Source organism: Microplitis demolitor, chromosome 3 (assembly GCF_026212275.2).
Source record: "Microplitis demolitor isolate Queensland-Clemson2020A chromosome 3, iyMicDemo2.1a, whole genome shotgun sequence".
NCBI classification, from domain to species: domain Eukaryota; kingdom Metazoa; phylum Arthropoda; class Insecta; order Hymenoptera; family Braconidae; genus Microplitis; species Microplitis demolitor.
The window spans coordinates 8,338,372-8,351,736 of NC_068547.1; the positions used below are offsets into that span (position 1 = coordinate 8,338,372).

At 31.5% G+C, this 13,365-nt stretch overlaps 1 protein-coding gene across 3 annotated transcripts in view; it reads left to right on the forward strand.

Annotated features, from left to right (window-relative positions):
• Nucleotides 1–2,519: 2,519 nt before the first annotated feature.
• LOC106693355 (homeobox protein abdominal-B-like) overlaps nt 2,520–13,365 on the forward strand; it is a 97,916-nt gene continuing 87,070 nt past the window's right edge. The window contains exons 1-2 of one of the 3 annotated variants that reach the window (XM_053737145.1): nt 2,520–2,987; nt 3,053–3,164. The gene's annotated coding sequence lies outside the window, so the exon portion shown is untranslated. Of the gene's footprint in view, nt 3,165–13,365 lie in introns of all 3 variants that reach the window. The other 2 variants (XM_053737146.1, XM_053737147.1) reach the window with 2 other exon arrangements.

Genomic DNA, 13,365 nt, shown 5'->3' on the forward strand with positions numbered 1-13,365 from the left:
ACAAATAAATTAAAAGAAAAAAAAACTAAAAATATGCATATGTAGAACATTAAATTTTCTTTTTTTAATTTATCGTTTTTAAAAAAAAACCCAAAAATTATTAGACGCCGGCTAATTTTATGATATTGAAATTAGCCTGAAAGTAGTTACTTTTACCCCTACTTCATATTAACTTTTAGTTCTCACAAATGCTAGCTGCTTTTAAAAGCTTGTTGTTTGGAACGTCTTTTTTAGCTCAAAAAAAGGTCAAAAGTGGTGACTATGGAACTTTTCTGGAATTTATATTTTTGAAAAAATTTTTCTAGTTCATAAGAAAGTCAAAAGTGGTGATTCTAGAATTTTTTTGGAGTGTCCATAAGAAATTCCAAAAAAGTTCCAAGAACCTCCTTTTTTGATTATAAATTTGCTCATAAAAACTTTTTTTTTACTATCAAAATTACTGACGTTCCAAAAAAGTTCCATTCGAAATTCTAATCTGTCTCATGTTTAGAAGTTCCACATGCGGAACTTTATTGCAATCTTTTTTGAACTAATTTTTCTACACGGGATATTCTCGGGGTGACGAACTTGCCCCATTTTTTTTCGACACCATAAATATTTTTAAACGAAAAAAAATCTTACTTTCAAAGCTAATCAAATAAAAGAGAAAAATGTTTTTAGAAAAAATCATGACGATGAGATAAATATATATGTTTTGATATTATACAAAATAAACTTGTACTTGAATTTATTTTAAAAGGTATATGGCTCATGAGGTATAAAAAAAATACTCGACACATTTCTCAAGTTATATGTAGCAATATAGCGTGGGAGCCGCACCTTGCACTTCAAGAGGTCAAGTAAATGTTGAAATGACCCACCTCAATCGGCTCGTTCTCGCGATTCACTCGATTATAAACATAAAATTCTTTTACACATGATTCGTGATAGCCTCTTCAAGATTAATGGCGAAGATTCCTTTATACAAAGTCAAGAAGAGTACCGATTTCTCTTAACAAGTAATTCGTCCTTTTACTTTCCATGTTTATTTTTTTTTTTTTTTATATAGGTTTATTATATGAAGAGTACACGAGTCATATACTTTATTTTCTGAAGAATTTTTATAATACAAATTAAATTGACATGTAAATTTGCATGGACAAATTACATACATAAAAAAAAAATTCTCGACTGAAAGTAAATATTCTTGATTCAAGGAATTTTTTTTGAAAACCTAAATTTTCTTGGATGAAGTAGAAATTTTCTTTGACCAAAGCAAATTCTCTTGGATCAAGAAAACTTTGACTTGTCTCGATAGCTTTTTTTTCCGTATGCAGATTAATTATTCGATATTTTATGGAGTTTAATTATTAATAAGAAATTACATAAAAAAAAAAGAATTTCTTGGTGCAAAAAATTTTTTCTTGTCCTAAGAAATTTTTTGCATTATAAATTAAAAATAAAAATTTTCTTGGGACGAGAAAAAAACTTCTTGAGCCAAGAAAATACTTTTTGGAGCGAGAAAAAAGTTCTTACGCCAAAAATTTTTTTTCATTCTTAAGAAAATTTTTGTCTTCATTTCATAATGAAATTTTTTTTTTGCGCCAAAAAAATTTTTATTTCTGTGTATAAACGTTCAACTCTAATTCCGCTTACACGATAAGAATAATTTGAACGTTTGACATTTAAAGACACTGTAAAAAAATTTTGGTGTGAAAGTGGTCCCCGAGGACTTGGTATCTCGGTCTTAAATTTTCTTCGTGTGAAATATCAAGTTGTGTAGGGGGTCGGGATCAAAATTTGCTCACATTAATACTACATTCAAACTTTTTTTTTACGGTGTCCATTTTGCCTTTCCTTCCACTTGGTTACGATTCCCAAATTTTTGGGGAATTTTTTTTTTCTTTTATTCAAAACTGTAAGAAAATGAAACTAAGGTCAAATTGACTGCGATATTTAAATAAAAAATTTTTTCCATTAAAAATTTTAAAACGCACTTTCTGATCAAGTCAACTTACCCCATACTTTTCTACAAACCATCAAAATTTTTAACCAAAAAAAAATTTTCCCTGTACATTAAAATAATTTTGCATCAAATTTATACCAACTCTGAAATATTAACCATCCCTGTAGCCTACACATATTTTATTCAACAAAACTATCGGAGCCGCTAAATCCATTGGCGTATATGCCAGTAGTAGTGATCTTACTTTAGTCCTCCACATATAATGTGACATGCAGGCATTTCTACCGAAGCACACATGTGATGTAGCAGCAGTGGTAGTGGTATAGCATCAGTATGAGAGAACTCACAAGCAACATAGTGGGGAGGATGACGCAATGGTCTACAAAAAAGTGGGGAGTTGTTAGCTAGTAGAGATTGGTCTTATAAACGTGTTCGCGAACGCGACTGGCGGAACAAATTCGCAAAACGAATGGAATACTGCGAAGCGTGGGAGGTTGAAGTGAGCAGAGTGGGACAGATAAAATGAATTGACTATATCGCGAGGGGGTAGTGGAGACGGCGCATCAAGAGTTTTTTTAAGAAATAGAAGGGTGTTATGCGCCGTCGCAAGCGTTTTACTAAGTGACGACTCAGTGCTCGTCGTGTACTATTCAGATACCATGAGCGCCTTTTTACAATCTTGGTCCATTGTTATGCGTTCAGAGAGTATCTATCGCACACATTGTTGGCGGCACGTTCGAACCCTACGTCAAACCCCATGACCGCCATCGTGTTGCCGATAGTGAGTGTCGGAGATTTTTTTCTCTGAATAAAAATAATAATAATAGAAAATTTTTTTTTGTTTCTGCAAAGAAAAAATTATTTATTACAGTAGAATTCAAAAAAAGTTTTAATTACTTGTAATTACTAATGAACTTCTAAGAATATAGTGAAGAATTTTGAGACAATTGTTAATGTAAAATAAATTGGTGCAAGATGTAATTGATGTGATGATTCATTTATTGAATGTCAATATTGTGGAGAAGAAGAGCGTAATTATATGGTAGATTTTTGAATTGTTGTTAATAAGAAGTGATTTCTTAACGACATTTTTCTGTGTGGTTCTAGGCATTTTTATTTAATGAGCTGTTGATATTTTTGTGAGACAGTTATTATTTTTTGTTCTGCTAATTACGGATGTGAGCGACAAGATCAGGTGTCAACACCATGGGAGAATGAGGTATGTTAAGAATATAATTTTATTAAATGTAGTTATTGCATACGTTTAGTTGTAACTGTAAAAATATAGCCATCGGTTAAATTATTTAAATTAAATAATTAAACACAATAAACCGGGTGACATGTTTGAATTTTTAAAATAATAATAAATTGAGATTAGTAATATGTACGCTGCAAAAAAAGCGGTGGTAAAATGGAATCATTTAGTGGTGTTAAGGGTGTTATCGAATCGGTGTTAAAACGATGTACTTGCGGAGTGAATTAACTCCAATTAGAATATGAGGGTGTGAGTTTGTATTTTAATAATAATATTTCATTTGAATTATGGAATTATCGTTAAATTGACCCGAGTCAAAAAATTTTATCTGCTTCAAATCAAATAAAATTTTTTAATTATTTTTATTCAGTTCTTCTTTTTATTTATATTAAATCGAGATTTGACGTGTATTTCCTTATTTAAATGATTTTCAATAATTTTGTCTGGTTTTGGTCGCCTCTAGATTAAAATCGAACTTTTTTCTTATAATATTTTGCCAAATTTAGCTCCCATCTAGACCAAAACTAGACTTTATCTATCCATTATTTGTTGAGCCTGTTTTTGATCGTCTTGAGATCAAAAACAGCCTAAAATTTTTATAAAATTTAAAAGAGATCAAGTACTAGTTTAAAAACAAACCAAGGTCCGAATACAGTCTAGTTAGACTAAAATTAGATCAAATATTTTGATCCGAGAAGATAAAAACGATTTTATTATCCGTAAAATAAGCAATGACTTTTATCAAACTAAACAAATTGTAGAAATTTTTGATCAGTTATCAAATGAAATATTTAGGGACAATATTATAGTTATTTTTTTCATAAGGTAAAAAATTATTTAAAGATGATAAAATAATCATTGATAGTTTTGTTTTATTTTTCTGACTGATGATTTAGTTTGCAAAGAGACTTTCGATTTATAAAAATCAATTTCCCATATTTTATACAATAACATTAACATATAATTGTGCCCAAATATTTCGCAATAAATTAGTAAATTTCTCATTTTATTCATTTTTGAAACAATGAAAAATTTTGTTTGGTATATTTGGAATACAATTCGAGTTCTACAATACTCCAAAAATAAGACTACTATTTCTTAACACCACTTAATACCAAGAAAAATGTTAACACCGCTACGAGGTTGAATTTAACTCCGATAACCTCAACATTGATGGGATCGCGCGAATTTATACACCGGTTCTTTTTTAGTAGTCTACATTCATTTAAGGTTACCAAAATCTCAGCGGTTAGGAAGTGATATAAGCGCACAATTTATCTATGAAATACAAATTAGTAGTGTTAAATATGTTCACACTTCTGTGATACTTGAGAGTATAGACATTTATCTAATATCGTTATCATGGGAAAAAAGTCATTTATTTACATTACACATGCCTTTTTGAAATTGATGTGATGTTCATTTTCGTTGTCCCAGATTTTACAATGGTATACTCTTTGAAATTTGAAACAGTGAAAATAGTGACTATTCACTGTTTACTAGTGAAAAGTATAAGGTGCCTGCGGGTAATAAGGCCTGTCGGGTAATAAGACTTAAGTGACAGAAACGATATTTAAAATAACCGCCTCCGCTAAAGACTACTCTAGAAGAAGGGCCTTACATAGAGATGTTACGACAAATTTATAGAGGCCCAATACCACGTTCCCTGTCTTCTATATTTCATCATCCGTTATATTCTGTCGTAGCGCAGAAGAAATTATAGAAAACAATCTAGTCTTCTGATTCTTAAAAAGTATTCTTACTAATTTTAAATGATGATTCATCTCTAACACCAAATTTAATAAGCACATTTAAGTTATTCCAGTTTGTTTAACCCGTAGGCCTTATTACCCTATACCGTAGTAAAATAAGGCCTATTCGAATAGTTTTTGTAAGAGTATAATTTTTTGTTTGCTTATGGTAAAAATTACCATTACTTCATTACATATTATGGCTAATGTATTGAAATAAATGTTAATGATACAATTCGATAATTAAATGCAATATTTTCGATTTTATTCAAAATCTCCGTTAACTAGGCCTTATTACCCACCGGTACCTTATCATTAATTCAAATGGTGGTATACTTGGTAAACATGAATAAGTGAAATCGATGAATATTTACTAACTTTTACTAACTATTTTAAAAAGTGGTTCGATTGGTACTTAGAATTAGTGGATAATATTCACCTATTTCACTTATTCATGTTTACAGAGTACTTTTGACTGACAATAAGTGACTATTCACTGTCAAATATCATGTGATTGTCACTAATTCGTTTTTAGAAAGTAGTGTTTCAATTTTTGGAATAATCGCAATAATATCGCAAAAAAATGTTTTTTTTTAATTTTTGGTCACGGCCATGATGTCTGACTTTCTTAAAATTCTGAGACCTATCAAATAAATTATAGAAAAAATATTTCGTCAATGTAAGGAATTTTTGCTAGATTTTTCTTCCCTCATTTAATGAAGAATTATTCTAGTTATAATATTTTTGCAGCAATAAAAAGTATATCTACACTAAAATATATTTACAATCGCATTAACTGTACTATATATTTGACACAAATTATTCGTCAGTTTTAATTTGATAAGATAAAATATTTACTGATCCTTTTATACCTTGTAGTCAAATATATGTACAAAATACTTTTGAAGAATTTAAATGTCTGTGCATTTATGAATAATACTCAAAGAATTATTAGAATTTTAGTTGCCACAAATAAATTTTATTGAATATAGAAATAAATCCTTTTCTACTACCGAGTATCGGAACATTAAATGTTTATTACAGTCAAGTGATTCTAATAATAATACCCTATATATCGTTCTTAACTACCCCATTTATGGTTTATAGTCCGTCGAAAAATTATTTCAAGTTTAATGTATGCTTAAGAATCACTGATGCACTTTTAATTTCTTAATAAAATCATAGAGTTAAAATTGAAGTTCATGAAACCCGAGTTTTTTAATAAAAATACAATACTTGATATGTTATTGTCTTGAAGTTACAAATTGAAATATTTCATATAAAAAGTTACCTTTATTGAAAAATTGTATGATTTATCTCGATAACTGCTGTTCGTACTAAGATAAATAAATTGTCTCTTCTATGGCTCATTTAAGTGTGTAATTTTTTTTCAATAACATTCCAGATGTTTTAAAATGACCATTTTCAAAAAATGCATTTAACTTGAATAATTATATCACAAATTACTGTAATCATTAATCCAAATTTGACTATGGTCATAGCAATTGCTGCATGTGTTCGTCAGGTGGCCAACAAGATCCGGCTTTACTATGACACCATAGCTTTTCAAATAACAATAATTTTTCCATGTAGGACATTTTCGCCCGCGTGTATATTTGCCTATTCAAATCAAAGGGGAAGTCGGCAAAAACTAATTAGGACATCCTGCGTTCCTCTGTGATGTGTTCACTATTTTTCACCAGATCTTCAACTGAGAGTGTAAATTTTTGGCTCTATTTACGGAAAGAATGGCGCATGCGCCAATGTTTTATCATTTCTTTTTCCATTAGAGAAAAGAATGTTTTTTTCCCCGTCAAATAACAGTGCAGGAATTTAAACTTTTGGTGTAGTGATGGTCAATAGTATATTGTGTGACAAGGGATGAAACAAGACAATTTCAGACTAGGGTGAGGTTGGCTGCCCGAGCCACAGGCAAGGGCTGACATCACCCACAGTCTGAAATCGTGTTTTATCCTGAGTTACACACTATATTTTTCATGATTACCTGAATCGGAACTTCAAAATTCAGTGTCAGCAACCAGTAAGAAACAAGTTAATTTCAAGCCGATGATGCGGAGAACTGTAAGAGAATGAGAAATATGTGATTTACAGCCACTTATTAAGTAGTAAATAATACAAAAATATTATTTTCACTCATTTTTTAGTAATTTTATTTGGTAAATTAAAACTGTCACTTAAAAAATGAAATGAGTAAACAGAAGTGACAAGTAAACAAATGAGAGTAATGAGGCTGCAAATGAACATTAAATATTATAACTAGCACAGGGCAGAAACAATTGTTTCGTCCCAAGGGAAGCAACATGCATGTTTCTGCCCGCTGTGAAGGGATTTGTGAATTACGAATTTTCTAGCAGTTGTTTACAGCATCAGCTTGAAATTAATTTGTTTCGACTAGCTGTAGAGACACTGAAACTTCAAGTTTCGATCCTGGTATCATGAAAAAAAAAAATATTCTTCGGCCAAAGTATCTTTTTTTCTTGTGCACAAGAAGTAATTTATTCGCTTAAGTAGACCGTCGTGCTCTGATTGCCCTACTTATAAGTTTATAAAGTTAGTATGCAAGGAATTATTTTTAACCCTTCCATTTACTTTTTATTTCAGTACATGAACATGCTTCAGATTTAATTTATTTCATGCTTGTTAGTTATTTAGTTTTTTGATATTTCAACCAGGCAGTATAAATGCTTATGCATTTAATGTTCAAAGGTCGATGTCTTTTTAACTCCCCTTTTATGGACACTTATCACGTGATCTAGGAACACGTCGAAATTAGGTACAAAAAGAATAAATGCAGTCGTACACATTTGTGTAACTGAAATATACAAAAAACTGCTTAATTTGATTATTGTTTAGTAGTCACAGTATCTGGTTTTATTGCAACAGAATTTTGGAAATCGCAATTTTGCCAAGATCTAAGATTTATTGATAGAAATTTCATCAACCATATTGGAATCCATGATGGCCGTAATCATGATGGTTCGGATTACACAGCCTCGCCCCATGGAAATTCTGCCAATAGCATCCCGTTACCATAGTCGTTCATCCCTTCCTGTTTCCGACCGGTTTGCCCTCGAACTATCTGAGCTCTTTCTCCGCCCAGTTGACGTGGACGATAACCGGATATTCCAGGAGAAATACCGCGGCCATCATGGAAAAGTGCGCACGCATCCCGGGTGAATATGGTAGTGTGCAGACACATGGATACAACTTTTCTTTTTGGTATTGCCGATTTTGATTTTTGCAAAATTATTAACAAAGTTTAAATTCTTCACGAAATTAGTTTTGAAATTTACGTCCTAATAGATTTTATTATAATTTTCATTCAGTAGATTTTAATCACCCATTTTAAATCGTCACAACATATTTTGGAAAACTGCAAATTTTTTAAAATCTGTAATAAAAAGTTCTAGATCTTAGAATTAAATTATTCATAAAAAAACGCTTAAAATGGTAATTATTACAATCAGTATTTTGCACACATCAATAGTCTTGAATTTTACAAAAAATAACAATGGTCGCATGTAAAATATAATGACATAAATTTTAAAAATAAAAGTTATGTAAAAAATATTGACTTACCCTCGTTTGAAAATTTTGGAATTTTTATCTGGTATTAAAATATTTCAATACTTTATGATGATACAGTAAAGCCCAATGTTATCTACAAGAGTTGTTGATACTCAACCACAAATTACCTTTTCTTTAACAAGTGTTAGCATAATAAATGTATAAATTGTACTTACATAAGATTTTCATCACAAATAAACACGTTTTATTGTTACAATTCACACCTTTTATCATTCATAAATCTAAACGGTAACAAACGTTTATGAGAGACTTAAGCGATAAGATGTCAGTTACCTACAGATATTTGATTTTAATGACACGACATGGTCATGAATAATAGTTTCGTACATTCATAATTTCAAAATTTAACGGTATTATATTACCATTAAACTTTCATTACTGTTATATATATTATTAGCTATTAATACGATTTTGATTTAATATCGTTTGTGGTAATTGAAATTTTTACTTTCTTCATAATTTATATGTTACTATTTTTCGTATTTAACAAAATTTTTAACCACACTGTACAGAAATTTTCGTTCAGTATTTAAATAATTTAAGTCTTTAATAAAACAATATTGTTAATAATTTAGAGAATTTTTTTAAATTCATAGGATAGTTGCCCATATGATATTATCTTCTATTACCTAGACATTATTATTACCTACAGGATATTTTATCTTCTCCAGTACCCTGATAATACGAGTTGATCGTGAAAAAGTTGGTCATTCATTAGTTTCCGACCAACTTGACGACAAGTTATCGACAATGTCAGCTTTTGCAACTTTTGGCTACAAGTTACCGCCAACTTTCTCAGAAAGTTGGCGCCAGTATGGAGCCGCAATTGGAATGCAAGTTTCTGAGGAAATTGAAAAGAAACTTACCATTAACTTATGATTGCCAACTTTTGCAAGCAATTTTTGCCACCAACTTTCTCAGAAAGTGACCGTCAAATTTTTGGATTTACAACTTTTGCCCCCAACATTCTCAGAAAATGTCTATCAACTATTGGAGGTACCAACTGTTGGCGGTCAACTTGGTGTCCAGTTGCGGCTGCAAGTTTCTCATCAGTTTCTCGCCAACTTGGCTATCAGGGTAACAGTAGTAAAGTCCTTGGATGGTAAGGAAGAATTGACACTCTCTAGTCTTAACTTTTAGATGTTCTTTCTGTACCGGTAACGTCATTCTGGTGACAAGCTACATCAAATTCCCGTCAGTACCAAGTGGCGTTGCAGTCGAGTATTGATTTTCCTAAATACCGGACAAAGAGATATTCGAAATTTATTCCATCTCCTAGCGATATATTGTAGACGAGGCATGTATAGTCAATAGTTCTACATCATATATATTTTAAAGAATCTATATAATTTTCAAAATTTTGGATTTTATAATTGATTGAGTGTCAATAACCCTACCCGTGAATGAATTATACATAGAACAGATAGTGGGCAAATATGAAGCATGCACGATTTACATATAGGAAAAAATGAAGCATGCATGCTTTGCATATCGGCAAATATGAGGGATAAATGCTCTGCATATCGGAAAATATAAAGCATACGTGCTCTACATATGGTCAAAAATCAAGCATATATGCTCTGCAAATAGGCAAATATGAAGCATGTATTCTTTATATATGGGCAAATATAAAGCATGCATACTCTACATAGGGGCAAATATGAAACATACATGCTCTATATATAAGCAAATATGAAGCATATATGCTCTACATATGGGCAAAAATGAAGCATATACATGCTCTGCAAATGGGCGACCCTGAAGCATGTATTCTTTTTAAATGGGCAAATATAAAGTACGCATGTTCTACATAGGGGCAAATATGAAGCATACATGCTCTACATATAGGCAAAAATTAAGCATATATGCTCTACATAGAAGCAAATATGAAACATACATTCTCTAGATAAGGGCAAATATGAATCATATGTGGAGCATGTATAGCCAATTTTCATGTATGGCCAAATATGATTAACTTTATACGGTTCCATTAAAAATCTCTGATAAAATATAATAAAAATTGCCGAAGATTTCATCAAAAACTAATTAATTTTTATTAGTTTCTCTTATTCTTTGGTTTTATTGGATTCTATTGAAGTGTTTTAAAAAGGGAATCGGCAGCCTCTCAATAATTTAATTTATCATATCCAAATTATCTTTTTTACAATGCATATACATATACATTCATAATATTTCATAAAAGTACGGTATCCACCGTTTTCAATGAGTTAACCTTCTTTTTAAAACAGTGTATCATATTATGATTTATAAATATTAACTGGCATAAATTAAAAACAGTTTATATTTTACTTCTGTATTAAATTTTAATAGCTTTTCTTTATTTAATATTTCCGCTTTTGGGTGGTATGTCAGATGGACTATGGAAAAATTAATTTGCGCAATTTTCTGAAAGAACCATTCATCATCATAAGGCAATTTTGTAGTGTAAAATAGTAATCCGGTCATGGTATGAATTGCCCATTAAATACTACAAAACATTTAAATGCTCAGTCGTAGTTAGTTATTGTCAGTACTCTACCTGATGTACATAGATACCATCATTTACTTCAAGCTCAGGGTAATTTTCCAACTGTGCACATGGTGGCCAGTCTGTTACCCAACAATTCATTATTTATAGGACCCCATCTCCGTATATCTGCTTCTCGGCCTATCGGACTGTTACCTGCATTTGTTACCCACCAGTAAGATTATCTATCCCCATTGTAGGAAATATCTCTTTGTATATCTATTAGTCTTTTTCTGTACATTTCGAAAATTGTGTTAGAAAAAAAAAAAAAAAAAAAATTATCTACAATCAATTAACTGTAGGTTTTAATATCGAGTCCATTCTTATGTAAAGAATTAAATTCATAGTTTTTTTACAATTATTTTTCGATGTAATTAACCGAAAATACTTGAAAATACTGTAACATTTTTGATGTGCCATAGAAAGAGGTAAAATCCCTCATCCTGATAAGACTCTAACTCTTTAGATTTCAGTATTTCGGTTACACCAATTCCTCTTTGTTTTCAGTAAGGAATCCAGCCCTTAAATTTTATTGTGCATTCCGTTGATATAAAATGAATCCTATATATATATATATATAAATTGTCAGAAGATTTCTCAGATACTCCCTTCTCCTTTTGGTTGTTTTCGTCGACAATTTTCACCCAAAGCGGACAGACCAGTAAGCAACGACCATCGATTTCTGGTCAGCGCCTGCGTATGCCAACAAACTTACCCCACCCTTTTTTGTATGGATGTGTTTGTATGTACGTTCTTGGTACCAGTGGTTATATATCTCCAGGATTAGTTCCCCTTCACTTCGTTTTCAAAGTTTAAATTGCATTTTGGTCCCTTCAAAATATATGCTGATGATTCTTTCAAATGCATCTGAATTCCTTGTTAGAAATAAAAATGAAGAAAGGTTTTTTTTATATACATGTATTACATGTATATATAAATTGTTTTTCTCACTATTCAAGTAAAGCACAAATCGTTTTTTTATGCTATACTAAAAAATTGATCTAAATTTTTTATTCTATCTACTTGAAGGTTTTTAAAAGTAGGGTCGATAATTTCAAACAGACTCATCAAATGAGAGTAAAATAAATTTTTTTTATATATATTACCACATAGTCTGTCTTTCCTTGGCAATCCTCCATTAATCCCTTTTCTCGTAGCTGGAAGCGGGGTCTTCCATTACCTAGCTATCTCGATTCAACCCTCCCGTTTGATGTGCAGAAAGGGGAAGAGTGACTGAAGGGCTGATCTGCAATGTTCAGGAACAAAATAGCGGGGGTTGGTTTTACGAGGGCGTAGAAATCTTCTCATCAAGCGTTCGCATACTAGCCGCCTAGCCTGTGAATCGTTGCAAGAGATAGTGAGGGATGAGAGCTTCACTGCACTAGACTATATATATCTTCTGTAGAAATTGCACCAGGGATTTCATATATACCTTAAATGTAGAGCGTCGCCAGGGAACTAATACCAGCCCAGACACAAATGAGCCGGCTTGATTCCAATTATTCAGTAAATTAAATACAGGAACTTTATGGTCGCGCCCTCCCATCGTCCTCGTCGCCGTTGAGTCCCTTCATATATATTTACCGACAACAGAGGAGTTATTGTTAGGGTTGATGTGTCGCAAGGGAAAGGATTCAAACCACAAATTGAGTAACCCTCAGCTATATATTTATATATATTTATAGTATATCGTGGATGTTTATAATTAATACAATACGAGAGGGTGAATTTGAATTTTTAAAAGATTTGAATTCGATACAGTTTTATTTTAACGACATGTCCATAACTCTTTGCAAAAAAACATAATTTTCAATCAGATATGCATGCAATAATTTCTTACATATCGTAGACAAAAAAAAAGAATTTCTAGGTGCGAAAAATTTTTATTCACCTCAAAAAAATTTTTGCATGGTGTACATTAGTTGTTAATGGTAATACATTAGTTGTTTAATTTATGTGAGGTCAATTATTTTGATTAAACCAAAAGCAGTATACCCTGTCCTATATCTGTATAATAAGATTCCAAGCGAATTCTACGGACCGTCGGAGTGTTTGGCTACTCCGTAATCCGTATTTTCTTAGGGAAGTTCGCTTAAACTTTTACGATCACATATCTCCTTATATTCGTCGAGCGTCGCTTATATCCAGAGAGACGCCAAAGGCAAGACTCGACGAGTTTTCCTCATGGTTTCTAACCTCTTCTTTCACATCCTTTTCCTTGCTCCTCACTCTCCTTCGAGCGCTCATTACAGAGCCTCACTCCGCCCACTGTCCTTTC